At 44.8% G+C, this 15,576-nt stretch overlaps 1 long non-coding RNA gene across 2 annotated transcripts; it reads right to left on the bottom strand.

Annotated features, from left to right (window-relative positions):
• Positions 1-4,940: 4,940 nt before the first annotated feature.
• LOC138849952 (uncharacterized) lies at positions 4,941-15,512 on the bottom strand. 2 transcript variants are annotated; one of them, XR_016236541.1, is made up of 3 exons: positions 15,383-15,493; positions 7,292-7,448; positions 4,941-5,206 (listed from the first exon to the last, which is right to left on the bottom strand). It is a non-coding gene; the product is annotated as an uncharacterized LOC138849952 (long non-coding RNA). The 2 variants fall into 2 exon arrangements; XR_011389269.2 differs by lacking the exons at positions 4,941-5,206; positions 7,292-7,448 and adding an exon at positions 14,812-14,947 and having other exon boundaries at positions 15,383-15,512.
• Positions 15,513-15,576: the final 64 nt, after the last annotated feature.

The raw sequence follows: 15,576 nt of genomic DNA, 5'->3' as shown, positions 1-15,576 counted from the left end.
GCTGTGTTCAGAGGCCTCTGCAGTTGGAGCCTGGGAATTTAGAAGTCTAGTTACAGATCATGCAAAGTTGGTGGGTCTTGGGGAGGAGTCTGAGTTTTCTTCTATGTGCAATGGAAAACCACTAAAGAGGTTTACATATTATTGGAATGTAAATGGTGCTATTTAAAAAAACATATTCAGTGTTATAATACTAAGCTTAGAATTGGTTCAACATATAAGTTTAAAAGAAAATGGAGGGAGTGGGCAATTGGCCTAAGCAGTTGAGACACTGATTGAGATGCTCACAGCTCCCTGCCACTCATAAGGGGGATCTGGACTGAGTTTCCAGCACCTGGCTTCAGCCTTGGCCCAGTCCTAACTGTTGCAGGCATTTGGTGAGTGAACCAGTAGAACTGAACTCTCTCTTGTGCCTGATTTTCTGCCTCGCAAATAAATAGATAGATGAACATATAAATAGATAAGAAAAGGGACCAGGCATTTTGAAATTTGGGCTTCCTCCATGTGGGTGGGGTGCATTGAGTAGGGACTGCCACAAATTTCACCTGCTGTTCTCATTATCCATCTTGGGAAACTAGGATTCTTAACATTCCAAGTGCAGGCTGCTTTCTGGGTTGTGGAGACGAAGCCTTTCAGGTCTGGTTTTTTTTTTTTTTTTTTTTTTTTTTTTTTTTTTAATTTTTTTTTATCTTTTTCTTTTATTTAATGAATATAAATTTCCAAAGTATGTCTCATGGGTTACAATGGCTTTCCCCCCCATACCGTCCCTCCCACCCACCACCCTCCCCTTTCCCACTCCCTCTCCCCTTCCATTCACATCAAGATTCATTTTCGATTATCTTAGTATACAGAAGATCAGCTTAGTATACCTTAAGTAAGGATTTCAACAGTTTGTTCCCACACAGAAACATAAAGTGAAAAATAATAGATGATTTTTTTTTAAATGATGATGAAATCAGATCAGACCTATTGTCATGTTTAATCCCAGTGAGAGTCAAGTTGGGAATTGATAGTTTCTTTTCTTTTTTTTTTTTTTTTTTAACAGAAGATCAGTTTAGTGTACATTAAGTAAAGATTTCAACAGTTTGCACCCCCATAGAAACACAAAGTGAAATATACTGTTTGAGTACTTGTTATAGCATTAAGCCTCAGTGTACAGCACATTAAGGACAGAGATCCTACATGAGGAGTAAGTGCACAGTGACTCCTGTTGTTGACTTTACAAATTGACACTCCTGTTTATGGCATCAGTAATCTCCCTATGCACCAGTCATGAGTTTCCAAGGCTATGGAAGCCCCTTGAGTTCTCCGACTCTTATCTTGTTTAGACAAGGTCATAGTCAAAGTGGAGGTTCTCTCCTCCCTTCAGAGAAAGGCACCTCCCTCTTTGAAGATCAGGTCTGTTTTTAAACAGCTTCTTAAAGCTCTATAGTCATAGAAGATGACTGGTATGGAGAGATCTCTGCAGTATGCTAACAGGAAGAGAAAGGCTGTGTCCAACAATGATGTGTTGACACTGTGTATACATAAAGCGTCTTTGGGATGCCTACGAAACTCATGGTGTTGGCCACACCTATGGTGAAGAGATCTGGGTAGCTGGGGGATAGGATGGGACAGGATTCTTATTGTATTTCTTTTTGTCTCTTTAATATTTTAAGCGAAATGAATATTAGCTATTTAAAAATTAATTAAAACCCTGAACTTTTTTTTTCAATATAGATCCTTATCTGAAAGGAAACAGACTATGTTCCAGGTTTGGTGAGGAAGAATTTGCATCACTGGACAAACATGAAGTTGTTCTATCTGATTGAAATCTAGACCTATGACGTCCGATACAGTAGACACCACCTTAGTTGTGTCTACCTTACTTCAAATCAAATTGAATTGGATTTAAGAAGTGTGGTCCTTGGCCATACCAGGCATATTGCCAGTACTCAGTAGTCATGTGCCTCACGTGACTAATGGCTACCAGATTGGACAGCACAGATTTAAGACATTTCTGTCATCACAGAAGGTTCTATTGGACAGCCTGCTGTAGACTTATGCAAAATATTGCCATAGTTATGCAGGAGCTCTTAAAACTTGAGATCAATACATAGAAACTTGGGAGTACAATAATTCAAATATATTCCAACACTAATTTTCCTAAGATGACTCACTAGAACGACATTTTGAGATGCAATCAAAACTCCCAGTATTAGATTTCTAAGGTAGGCAGGGACATGTTGGAAAGGTGCCTACACACACAAATAATTTTGTCACTACAAAAAAAATCAGTTTGCACCAGTGTAGACACAGGCAGTTATAGCCTGAGCATTAAAGAATTATTTTTCTAAATGTAGATTTAAGTAAAACTAACATGCTTGTTGTTTACTGAATTTGGCACTCTGCCTGATATAATAAATGAGTCAATAGTACTAACATGATAACAGGTTGAGTAATGAGATTCAATTATATTCAACATCTTAAGTGCAATTTGTCAACTTTTCTCATTTTTTGCTATCAGTATGCACTCAAAGCTTTTCACAAAATGTATTTTAACCAACCATAGTCATCATTTTTCTATTGATATTCAAATTGATAGAATTTAATCAATGGAAGTCCCTTGAAGCTGGTTTCTGCATTCTTTTATGTAGTACCAATATTTTTTAAAAGCATCTTTGTAGGACCGGCACTGCATGGGCATCCCTTAAGGGCTCAAGTTCGAGTCCCGGCTCTCTACTTCCAATACGGCTCTCTGCCATGGCCTGGGAAAGCAGTGGAAGATGGCCCCAGTCCTTGGACCCCTGCACCCTGGTGGGAGAACCAGAAGAAGCTCCTAGCTCCTGACTCCTCGGCCCAGCTCCAACTGTTGCAGCCACTTAGGGACTGAACCAGCGGATGGAAGACCCCCCTCTCTCTCTCTCTCTTTCTCTCTGCCTCTGCCTCTCTGTAACTCTGCATTTCAAATAAATAAACATTTAAAAAAAGATAAAGCACATTACCACAAGCTTAAAAAAATAAATAAATAAAAGCATCCTTGCTGGGGCCGGTACTGTGGTGCTTCAGATTAAAGCCCTGGCCTGAAGTGTCAGCATCCCATATGGGCACCAGTTCTAGTCCCGGCTGCTCCACTTCCAGTTCAGCTCTCTGCTATGGCCTGGGAAAGCAGTAGAGGATGGCCCAAGTCCTTGGGCCCCTGCACCCATGTGGGAAACCCGGAAGAAGCTTCTGACTCCTGGCTTCGGATCGGTGCAGCCATCTGGAGAGTGAACCAGCAGATGGAAAACCTCACTCTCTGTCTCTACCTCTCTCTGTAACTTTCAAATAAAAATCTTTTAAAAAAATTTTTAAAAGTCTTCCCTTAAAAAAAAAAAAAAAGCATCCTTGCTTTCTGACCCAGCAAGATGTTCCAAGACTGACTGGTACCTTCTAAGGCTGAGACATGCAATTGGTATTATCTCTATGGCATGCTGGTTCTTTTCATTGAAAATGGCATTTGATCCAAAAATTTAGATAGCAGACACACATACGATCACATTTACAATGGAGCAATAATATTGTTCTTGCCGGTGCCGCGGCTCACTAGGCTAATCCTCTGCCTTGCGGCGCCGGCACACTGGGTTCTAGTCCCGGTCGGGGTGCTGGATTCTGTCCCGGTTGCCCCTCTTCCAGGCCAGCTCTCTGCTGTGGCCAGGGAGTGCAGTGGAGGATGGCCCAAGTACTTGGGCCCTGCACCCCATGGGAGACCAGGAGAAGCACCTGGCTCCTGCCATCGGATCAATGCGGTGCGCCGGCTGCAGCACGCCGGCGTGGCGGCCATTGGAGGGTGAACCAACGGCAAAGGAAGACCTTTCTCTCTCTCTCTCTCACTGTCCACTCTGCCTGTCAAAAAGAATAAAAAAAAAAAAACAATAATATTGTTCTTTGGACATTTCAATGAACAAACCAAGAAAATATATATTTTGTTAAATTGTATTGGTTTCTATTAATATTTCCAACTTAGTTCTCACATAACCACAAGCTTGCTTCCACTTTTTATTTTTCCAGATAACTGTATTTTCCTTTCTTTATAATCAATGAAACATTCAGTTACCACTCCAAATAAAAATGTTGTATTCTTGACAAAGTTAGCAAAATTGCTTTTATCTGCCAATGCAGGAAAGTATGAGATAGTAATGCAAATATTAATCTTAACAGTAAAACCGTTGAATAACATTCAAATTTTTCTTTGCTTTTCTCTTCTAATGCACCTCACTAAGGATGGTCAGATCAATTATTTTGCCATTCATGATAGCTCTTCGTCCTGTGTGCTTGTCTAATATTTACAAAGGTATGGTCTAGTCCTCTTGTCTTGGTTCACATGTGGACATGACAGGCAGGCAAACAACTGTCACCTCTGAGTTCTTGGATGGCACTGATTTTTTTTTTAAGATTTATTTATTTGAAAGTCAGAGTTACAAAGAGAGAGAGAGAAAGGCAGAGAGAGAAAGAGGTCTTCCATCCACTGGTTCACTCCCCAGATGGCCTCAACAGCCAGAGCTGCACTGATCCGAAGCCAGGAGCCAGGAGCCAGGAGCTTCTTCTGGTCTCCCACGTAGGTGCAGGGGCCCAAGGACTTGGGCCATCTTTTACTGTTTTCCCAGGCCATAGCAGAGATCTGGATCAGAAGTGGAGCAGCCGGGTCTCAAACCGGCACCCCTACAGGATGCCGGCACTGCAGGCAGTGACTTTACCCGCTACGCAACAGCGCTGGCCCCTGCAGTGACTTTCAGCTTCTCACTTTTTTCTCATGACAAACTAGGATTATTTTAAATATGCAAATTATCTTATCAATAGTTAAAAGGCAGATAGGCTACCTGCATATTATATTTTTAAAATAGATTTTTACATAAAAGGAAATGAATGGCGTTCAGAAATTATTAGTGAAAATGAAATGGTGTCACTGGGTAACCTGTTATAGCAATTTTTAAAATTTGCAGTTATTTATTTTAATTTTTATTTGAAAGGCAGAGAGACAGAGAGGGGACTTTCATCCTCTAATTCACTCCCTAAATGCCCACAGAGGCCAGCGCTGGGCCAGGCAGAAGCCAAGAGCCAGGAACTCCACTGAAGACTCCCCGTGTGGGTGCCAGCGACCCAGGTACATCAGCGATCGCCTGCTGCCTCCCAGGCACAGTATCAGGAAGCTGCATCGGGCGAGGAGTAGTCAGGACTTGAACTAGGCATTCTGAAATGAGATGAGGGCATTCAAAGTGGTGACTTCGCCTGCTGCACCACAACGCCAGCCCTACCTGAAGTAATTTTAGCCAATCAACAACAGATTTAAAATTTAAAATTTAGACTTTATAACCATAGATTTCTAAGACACACACTGAACACACATGATTTTGTCACCATAAGCACTCCATATATACATATGAGGATGCAGGAGGTTAGCCATCATTTGACATAAATGTATTTTCTTGTTCAGCCTATGAATGAGCCAGTGGAATGATTTCTGGAAGGAATTTGTGCATACCTGCTTGGTTTCCTAAAAGAAAACAAAACAAAACAAAACAAAACAAACAAACAAAAAAACGAATCAGGACTCCCTAATAGTAATAGTGAACCAGAACTGATTTTGCCATTACATCTGGTGGGTAGATCACGTGGGACTCCCTGAGCTGCCTCCGTGCTCCAGCAGAGCCTGACCCAGAGCGAGTGCCACTGTTGCCTCATGCATTCCCGGTGGGCCTGGGGCTGGGGTCCAGCTGGATGCTGACCTCCTCTGGGCCTCACTTTGCTCTCCTGAGCTGCCACTTTGAGCAAGAAGGCCCGTTATGGGGTGGTTACTATCAAATTAGAAAAACTCAGCCTGGTCACGCCTCTATGTCCCCAACTCCAGCTTGTGCACAACACACCTGTTTGTGTCCCCACAGCAGCCTGTGCTCATCCTACTGCCACACCATTTATTGCGTTGTGTCATAATGGCTGGCAATCCTGGCACCTTTCATACCATATTTTACTATTATAGGACTTCAGAAAGTATAACCTTTCAGTTGGAATTAGCTGTTCCCTCATTACTTGCATCAGATAGGCCTCCTGAGGTTAGACTTAAAGACTTCATGAAACCACTGAACTCTGATTTATCTTACATAATGAGATACACGCTTTTTGTATAAATATATATATATATATATATATATATCCTAGAGAGCAGCAGCTTGGAAATTATTTATAAATCTCTAAGGAAGTTCAAAGAGTCAAGTTTTCTAGGGAAGTCTGCAATCTATGTACTAAGACTTAAAAATAAGACAGGTGAGTTGTCAGGTGTTGACGCTGTTGTACCTTCTTCAAGGTAGAGATGCTCTTGTCCATGTCTCTACCTGCGATGTTTGAAGGCACTAAATGTATCATCCAGTGAATGTCTGTGGAATGAGTAAAGCACATGAATGTAAATACATACACCTTTTCCTAATCACCAGCCCAGGAGGGCTGTCCTTTAGTCACCAACCAGAGGCTTTGGTAGGACCTGGACTTCAGTCTAGCTCTTGAGAAAAGCCCAGGTGACAACACGGAGAGCTGAGGTGTGCTGCCCAAAGGCTACACAACCATGAGCTTCTATTGATTTCGTGACCTCTGCGTCAAATTCAGTTCTCGACAGAAGCGCCTTTACTGGATTATGATTAGTCATTGCTGAGTTGGAACAAAGGAAAAAACCCACAGGACATTGTTGCTGTGTTGAAAAACAAAATCACTATTTAAGACAACTGCCCACTTCTTTAGAAAGTAAGCTCAATGAGAGCAGAGACTTGGCTGTTCTCAACATTTTATATTTTAAAAGATTTATTTTTATATTATTCATTTGAAAGGCAAAATAACAGAAAGAGGAAGAGACAGAGATAGATTTTCCCATCTGCTGCTTTGCTTCCCAAATGCCCTCAATGACCAGGGCTGAGCTAAGCCAAAGTCAGGAGCCAGGAATTGCGTCCAGGTCTCCCATGTGGGCGGCAGGGACTCAAGTACAGGGGCCATCCTCTGCTGTCTCCTAGGTGCATTAGCAAGGAGCTGGATCAGAAGCAGAGCAGCCAGGACTCAAAACAGCACTCCAATATGGGATGCCATTGTCATAGGTGGCATCTTAACCCACTGCATCACCAGGCTGGTCCCTTAATATTTTTTGTAGTGTTATAAATATCACACAATGTGGGCCTAGAAACATATTTAATTTATATTGAATGAATGAATGAATTTTATCATCCAATGTCCTTTATGTAAAGAACTATACAATAAGTTCTTTCTTGATGTACTACATGAAGAAAGTTAGTCTTACTGAATAAAACTGGTGTGCATCTTTTCACTAGACAGCATGAACTTGTTTTTCTTTGACTTTGCTTCCAGGAAGACCAAAGTGAGCCATTCTAAGAATATCTTAATTGGACTTCCTTTGTCTCTCCTCTTTCCAGTCCAGTCCGCCACGGCCAGGAATTCTTTATGGAAAAAACCATGAGACCAAAAGATTACATCCTGTGCCCCCTTTTCATTCGAGCCCCAGTCCATTTCTCCCATGCTCAAGGCCTCGTCTATTTGTTCTGTCCTTGTCCCCCTGTCCCACTTGCCTTTGCCTTCTGCCGTCTGCCATGTTTCATGCATGAGATCCATCCTCCCCTTAGCACAAGCTGTGTATTCCCACCTCCAGCACATTTCTGCTACTTTACAATACTCCTTCCTCTCATATCTCAAGTGCTGATCCTCCCTGAACTCCCTGACCAGAGACTTCATTCTTTTTTAAGTATTATTTTAGAATTTGATTTATTTGTTTTCAATTTATTTGAAAAGCAGAGAGACAGAGAAAGACACATAGAGAGAGATCTTCCACCTGCTGGTTAACTCCCCAAATGCCCGCCACAGCCAGAGGTGGGCCAGGAGCCTGGAACTCTATCTGGATCTCCCACACAGGTGGCAGGGGCCCAAACACTTGATATAACCTGCTGCTCCCAGGAGGCACATTGGCAGGAAGCTGGATCCAAAGCGCAGCAGCCAGGACTTGAATCAGGCACTCGGATATGGGATGCAGGTGCCCCAGTTAGCAGCTTGTACTGCCTGTGTTTGAATCAAAGTAGCTCCACTTATTATGACTCAGTTTCCTCATTAGTGCTACTGTAGTTTACTGCCTGGTAAGGTTATATAAGGTTTCAATACAACTTTACCCATTTTCAATATTAGCTACTAATATTCTCCCTCTCTCTCTCTGTAACTCTTTCAAATAAAGAATCTTAAAATTTTTTTTTACTTATTTGGAAGTCAGAGTTAGAGAGAGAGAGAATCTTCCATCCTCTGGTTCATTCCCCAGGTGGTTTTAATGGCCAAGGCTGGGCCAGGCCAAAGCCAGGAGCCAGGAGCTTCATCCAGGTCTCCCTCATGGGAGGCATGGGCCTAAGCACATGGGCCATCTTCTGCTTTCCCAGGTGCATTAGCAGGGAGCTAGTTCAGAAGTGGAGCAGCCGGGGGACTTGTACCTGAGCCCATATGGGATGCCAGCATCACAGGCAGCAGCTTAACCCACTACACCGCAGCACCAGCCCCTGTGTGTCTTTTAACAACAAGGACGTGTTCTGAAAAAATTGTGTTGTCGGCCATTGTGTCACTGTGCTCACATCCTGCGATGGGCCTGCAACAAACCCACAGTAGAGGTCAATCACTCAAGATAGCTTCTTGGAGCAGTTAGGAGGTCTATGAACAAGAGCTGAATGCAGCTGCTTCCAGCATAACATAGCATCCTGTTTCACAGTCACCTTTTTTTTAAGAGTACACTCTAAAACAAGCATAGGCAGCGAGCATTTAGCCCACCTGTTAAGATGCCCATGTTACACATCAGAGTGCCTGGGCTCAGTTCTCCCCTCCCGCTGCTGACTCCAGCTTCCTACCAACACAGACCCTTGGAGGCCACAGTGAGATGACTCAAGAAATTGGACCCCTGCCACCCATGTGGGGGACCTGTACTGAGTTCCCAGCTCCTATCTTTGGCCCCTAGGGGACATTGCAAACATTTGGGAAGCAAACCAGTGGACAGGTGCTCTCTGTCTCTGTTTGTCAAATGAACAAAAATTCTTCAGAAAATGATTGAGCATGGTATAGTAAATACAGATCAATAACAGATATTTATTAGCATTACCAGGTATTATGTACTGTACATAACTGAATTACTATATTTTTGCTATATGATTGGCAGTACAGTAATTCGCACCAGCGTCACCCACAAGACAGATGAATAGTGCATTGCACTATGACATTACAGGGGCTATGACATCACTAAGCAATAGGAATTTTTCAGCTTCATTAGAATCTTATGGGACCATGGTTGTATATGTAGTCCAGCCTCGACTTAAATGTCATTATGTAGTGTGTGAATGTATTATCTTACTTAAGTCTCACAATAATTCTATTAGGTAGGAGGCAGTATCTTGGTTGTAGTAAACACGCATTATAACAAGGTCACTGGTTTAACACAGATGACTGTGTGGCATCAAAAGAGCACTTGGTAAGAATCCTTAGTACTCTGAGATTTCCTTTCAGTTTCCTTTCAATATTGTTTCTTTCTTTATTAGTCTGTTTATGACCCTACCTGGGTTTCTGTTTCAAGATTCAGGTCTTCTCACTTGGCAGCCTTTTTCTCAGAGCCAGTGACAGGTTATAACATCTGACACACACTCCTGGGCCAGGACCCAACTTCAAACTCTTCTACAAACCCTTTGTTCTGGATAGGTATGAGGAAAACACGTAATGCACATGGAAGAAAGTGTAAAATCTGACTGAGACTCATTACAGGAAGTCCTTCTGATCATGGACATGACCGTTCACTGTCTTTCTCCTCACCCCAGCAAGCTGGTGTAGGGAGACGCCAATAATCTTTGAAGCATTACTTGGTTTGGGTCTTATCATGACATTATATTAGATTTTTCTAAGTCGAGGACTTAGGGAAGGTATCCTCTTTCAGATGGGAGGAGGCTGCTCTATCCACTCATCATCCCTCTCACACATGTATCTCAGTATTATCTAAGGACCTTAAGATGCCAGTCAACCTTGGCTTCATCTTGCATCATACAGGATACTCTAAACTATTATGGCTACGTTCTGAATATACACTGGATAGAGACTGGAAATTATTTATACGTGTTCAGTGAAATTCAAGTGCACAAATTCCCTGGAGAACTTTACAATACAGTCATTTAAATAAAACAGGTTAATTGAAAGATGTTGATGTCATTAGACATTCTTAGGCCCCCACAGTGAGATGCTGCACATATAAAGACAGGATTCTACCCCACAGCTTGCAATCTAAAATTAGATAAACACAGGCAAGCCAGACAAACATAGGCAGCACTTTTTTTTTCAGCCAAAAAGAAATGATGGAAGAGAAAAATGAACATAGTGAGTTAAAAAGGCAAAGGGAATTGGCAAATATTTTATCTCCTGCCTTTCATCTGTAGCCATAATTACCTCTGCAGAAGCAATGGTATTAAGTTAAAGAGGGAGGCTGTGTGAGGGTCCCTGACGGATGTTGGAACAGCAACCTCCAGTCTCAGATGTCCGGAAACTCCTTTTATCCAGCACTCCTGGTATGTGCCCACTTGCCTGACTTTGGGTCCCGAAAGTCCACTATCTCCAAGCTCAGCACCAGACCTGACAGCCCGACCAGCATGTTAGGGACCACAGCTTCCAACAGCTGATGGAGTTTGGAAGTTATACACTGCAGCAGGCCACGTGCTCTGGAGGTGACCAGCCTGGGTGCCCACGTGAACTTCAGGTTGAGACTCCCTGTTAACCCCCATCCTATGTGGTCAGTCCACAAGCCAAGTTCACGGCCAAGCCTGGCTGACTTCCTCCCTGATGTTAGGTTAAACACACACACACCCCTACAATGTGCCTGGCTTCAGGCTAGGTGGTAGGGCTGCAGGTAAATATGCCTTCTTCTGGAGCTTACAATTTATCCTGGGAGACAGCTGACAGAACATTTTAATATAATGTGGTAAATGCAGTGGCAGAGGGCTGGTCAGGGTGAAGCTCTAAGCAAAGCTACCCAGCCAGACTGGGTGGTCAGGGAAAGGTTACTGGAGAAGAGCATTCTGAGAGCGGGGCAGAAGGGAGCCAAACGCCAGACGAATAGGTTTTCAAAAGAGAAAGAGAGAGGGAGGAAAACGGTCAAACTCCACAGCTGTCAGGTAGAATGGATCTGGAGAAAGTCTGTTGGACTGTCAAGTAGCAGCAGGTCAAGGGCAGCCGCGGGCAGGGAAGTCAGGAGGTGAAGGCAGTCCCACTGCCCGCAGGCTGAGGAAGTACAGGGAGATAAGACACAAAGCGTGGCTGAGAAAAGAAAGTGAATGAGAGGAGGATGTCATCAGGGGAAGTTGTGTTTTTGATCAGCAGGGCAGGTTTCTAATCAGAGAAAAGAGCTGATGGGAGATAAAGAGAAAAAGAGATAATTGATGGACACAAGGAACAGGTTCTTCCTTCCAGATTTCACTTTTGTTCTCATGGGATGGGCTCTGATCCTCCTCCTGATGCTAGGAGCTCCGAGGCAGACCTGGCTTCTAGTTTCCCTTGCATGGAATGCACCTCCCTAAAAGATAACAATGACACGGACTAAATCACACAGAAGTCCTGATGGCCGACTCCCTTTCCAACAAATCAATCTAAGAACTAATGTGCCTACAAACACGTGATATACCTTTCTAGTTTAGAACACTTGCGTCTACAATTCAGGGCTTCCATGTCCCATGTCCTGGAGGCTTAACTATTAACTGGACTAACCAATTGGAAGGTTCTTGGTTTGAAATGGTTTTATAACAAAGAGGGCTTTAGAGAGTTATTTAATCCAGGCTCGGGTGAAAACTGAGGGTAAGACCCCCTATAATCGCTGGCGTACTCAGCCGAGACAGTGCTTGCCAAATTTGCTCCATGACAAATCTTCACTTTCGTTGTTTATCATCACACATTACTGAGGCCATCAGAAACTGTACCCTCTGTTTCCTCCACAACAAGTATATGAAAAGGTCTTGGGTAGGCCTTCTTAGTAACTGAGTTTTGGTAATTTTAACTATTGGTGTAAATAGTTACACTATTTTTAATTTGGTAATTTTAACTATTGGTGTAAACTAATTTCTCAGTTACAGGAAACTAATTTCTAAGTTACAGGAGGTGATCTTCTTCTTCTTCTTTTTTTTTTTTTGACAGGTAGAGTTACAGACAGTGAGAGGGAAAGACAGAGAAAGGCCTTCCTTCTGTTGGTTCACCCCCAAAATGGCCGCTATGGCTGGAGCTACACCAATCCGAAGCCAGGAGCCAGGTGCTTCTTCCTGGTCTCCCATGTGGGTGCAGGTGCCCAAGCACTTGGGCCATCCTCCACAGCCCTCCAGGGCCACAGCAGAGAGCTGGACTGGAAGAGGAGCAACCAGGACTAGAACCCGGAGCCCATATGGGATTCTGGCGCCGCAGGCAGAGGATTAGCCAAGTGAGCCACAGCGCCAGCCCCTCTTCCACTCTTTTATACTGAGAACACCTCCTCCATTATGCTGACTTGGTTTTTCATATTGTTTAGTAATTTAATAAAAAAGCCAAAATGAAGTTATGTCTTCTTTTAAACTGCAACAATAGAATTCAAGAAAAAAATCGGAGCTGACAGCCAAAAAGAAACAGAAAATTGCTGCAGCCCAATAAAATGCCAGAATTTGATTTTTTTTTTTAAGATTTATTTTACTTGAAAGGCGCCCTTACAAAGAAAGGGAAGATACAAAGAGATCGATCTTCCATCTACTGGTTCACTCCCCAAATGACCATAATATCCAGGGTATGGGCCAGGCCAAAACCAGGAGCCAAGAACTCTAGCCAGATCTCCCATATGGGTTGCAGGGGCCCAAGCACTTGGGCCAACTTCCGCAGCTTTCCTAGGCGCATTAGCAGGGAGCTGGATTGGAGGTGGAGCAGCTGAGACTTGATCCATTAGTCAAATGGGATGCCACGTCCCAGGCAACAACTTAACTCACAACGCAATAATGCTGGTCCATGTTGCACTTTTTTTTTTTTTTTTTAATTTATTGGGGGCCAGCGCTTTGTCACAGCAGGTTAAAGCCCTGGCCTGAGGTGCCGGCATCCCATATGGGTGCTGGTTCTAGTCTCGGCTGCTCCTCTTCCGATCCAGCTCTCTGCCATGACCTGGGAATCAGTAGAAGATGGTCCAAGTCCTTGGGCCCCTGAACCCACGTGGGAGACCTGGAAGAAGATCCTGGCTCCTGGCTTCGGATCAGCACAGTTCTGGCCGTTGCAGCCATCTGGGGAGTGAACCAGCAGATGGAAGACCTCTCTCTGTCTCTACCTCTCGCTGTAACTCTTTCAAATAAATAAAATAAATATTTGGAAAGGCAGTGTTACAGAGGTGTGTGTGTGTGTGTGTGTGTGTGTGTGAGTCTTCCATCCGTTGGTTCATTCCCTAACTAGCTGCAAACGGCTGGCCAGATCCGAAGACAGGTACCAGGAGCTTCTTCCGGGTCTCCCACATGGGTACAGGGGACCAAGGACTTGGGCCATCTTCTACTGCTTTCCCAAGCGATAGCACACAGGTGGATCGGAAGTGGAGCAGCTGGGACTCAAACTGGAACCCATATGGGATGCCGGGGCTGCAGGCAGTGGCTTTACCTGCTATGCCACAGCGCCGGCTCAGCACTGATTTCAATGCTTGTATTTATTACGTACCAGGGAGCTCATCATAAGCCGCTTGAGAACAGGAATTGGTTTTTGTGTCATCTATTCTCCTTACCCACACAGTACTTACCATTTTGTAGGAATTCAGTGAACACAGGTAATAGTGGGTTGATTTTAAAAAAGTTTTAATATGAGGCCTTCAAAAAGTTCATGGAAAATACCTCTAATGTAAAAAAATACATGGGTTTAAACTTTTTTGCACCAAAATACATTTTTCAAAGATTTTATTTACTTTATTTGAAAAGCAGAGTTACAGAGAGGCAGAGATAGAGGTACTCCATCCACTGGTTCACTCCCCCAATGGCCACATTGTCCAGGCTTGGGCCAGGCCAAAGCCAGGAGCCAGGAGCTTCTTCCGGGTCTCTCACTTGGGTGCAGGGGCCCAAGCACTTGGGCCATCCTCTACTGCTTTCCCAGGCCATAGCAGAGAGCTGGGTTGAAAGTGGAGCAGCCAGAACTTGAACCAGCGCCCACATGGGATGCCAGCACTGCAGGCAGCAGCTTTACTTGCTACGCCACAGCATCAGCCCCTAAATTTACTCTTTATTTCTGTTTTTCCACAGAACTTTTCAAAGTACCCTCTTAGATTTGTCATTTGGTAATACAAGTATCTTCCCAAAGCAGAGTCCTAAGTTTTGCTCTTTTAATAAAAGCACACAAGGCAACACGCTTTTCATAAAATATTACCTTCCTCCTACCGAGACTGGGGAAACAGCATCGTGAGTGATTCTTTTGGTTTAAATTCTGAAATTAAATGCGATCAGCTATACAATACTGGCATGCAGATATACACAGGGCACACCTGGCAACACAGTTGGCATGTATCAACACTTATTGAATTAAAGAACGAATTGGGCAATCATTCAACCTGAGGCTGTTCCCTTACCAGTAAAATAAAGTTATTACTTCTCCACCTCCCACCCAAGATTACTGTCAGGAACACACCATAGAACAGTTGTGGAAATGCTTAAATGCTCATTACCACCTGACGGCAGATTCTGTATATTGACCTGTCACTCCTATGAGCTGGCATTTTTAAGGCTACCAAGTGAATTTAGTGTTTAATTAAAGCTCACAACTAACGTAGGAAATTACTTTAAACATTTATAATTGGGGCGTTGTAGGCCATTCCTAATTTTGTCTGGTTGCAGGGCTGCGGTGCCATACACGAAACGGCTGTAACCAACTCCCACTCTCAGGAGAAACTCGTTTTTCTCCGGTGTGCGACCAGCTAAGCAAATACACAAACAGCACGAATCAGTGATCCCAACCTAGCACCTCAAGGCAACGCGTGGTCAGATCCCCCCCAGCCACAGCGACCCCGGCGACACGGAGGAGGGAGAGCGAGGCTCGGACCCCAGCACGCCGCCCCTCCCCCTCCCCCCGCAGCCCCGGGGCGGCGACGCGGGCCCCTCGCCCCGGACGGTTGGGGTCCCCGAGCGGTGGCCAGCACCCGCGGCCAGTTGGGCAGGGCGAGCGCCGCGGCCGTTGAGGACTGCAGCTCCCGGCAGGCACCGCTTCCGCGGCCGACGCGCGTGGCGGCGCTGCCCGCTGGGAGTCGTAGTGCGGTCCGGGTAGGAGAAAAGGGGGAAGCTGCCACCACCGGCTCCTCCCGTGCACGTTTCGGACACTGGGCCTGGAGGGGCCCTCGCCGGCCTACCCGTACCCGGCGTCCCCTCGGAGCATAGGGAGCGCGGAGCGGGGGCCGGCGCGGCGGGAAAAAGGCCCCCGGAGGCCGCGCACGTGCGGGGTGGTTAGCGCTGAGGAACCCGGAAGCGCCGCGCACCGCCCACCGCGGCGGTGACGGGTTAACGCTCCTGCGGGTGGAGGTGGGGGAGGGCTGTGCGCCACGAGGGGCCG

Source organism: Oryctolagus cuniculus, chromosome 6, assembly GCF_051225735.1.
Source record: "Oryctolagus cuniculus isolate XC-2025 breed Fujian yellow rabbit chromosome 6, ASM5122573v1, whole genome shotgun sequence".
In the NCBI taxonomy this organism is placed as follows: Eukaryota; Metazoa; Chordata; class Mammalia; order Lagomorpha; family Leporidae; genus Oryctolagus; species Oryctolagus cuniculus.
This window is presented reverse-complemented; position numbering and strand designations above follow the sequence as displayed.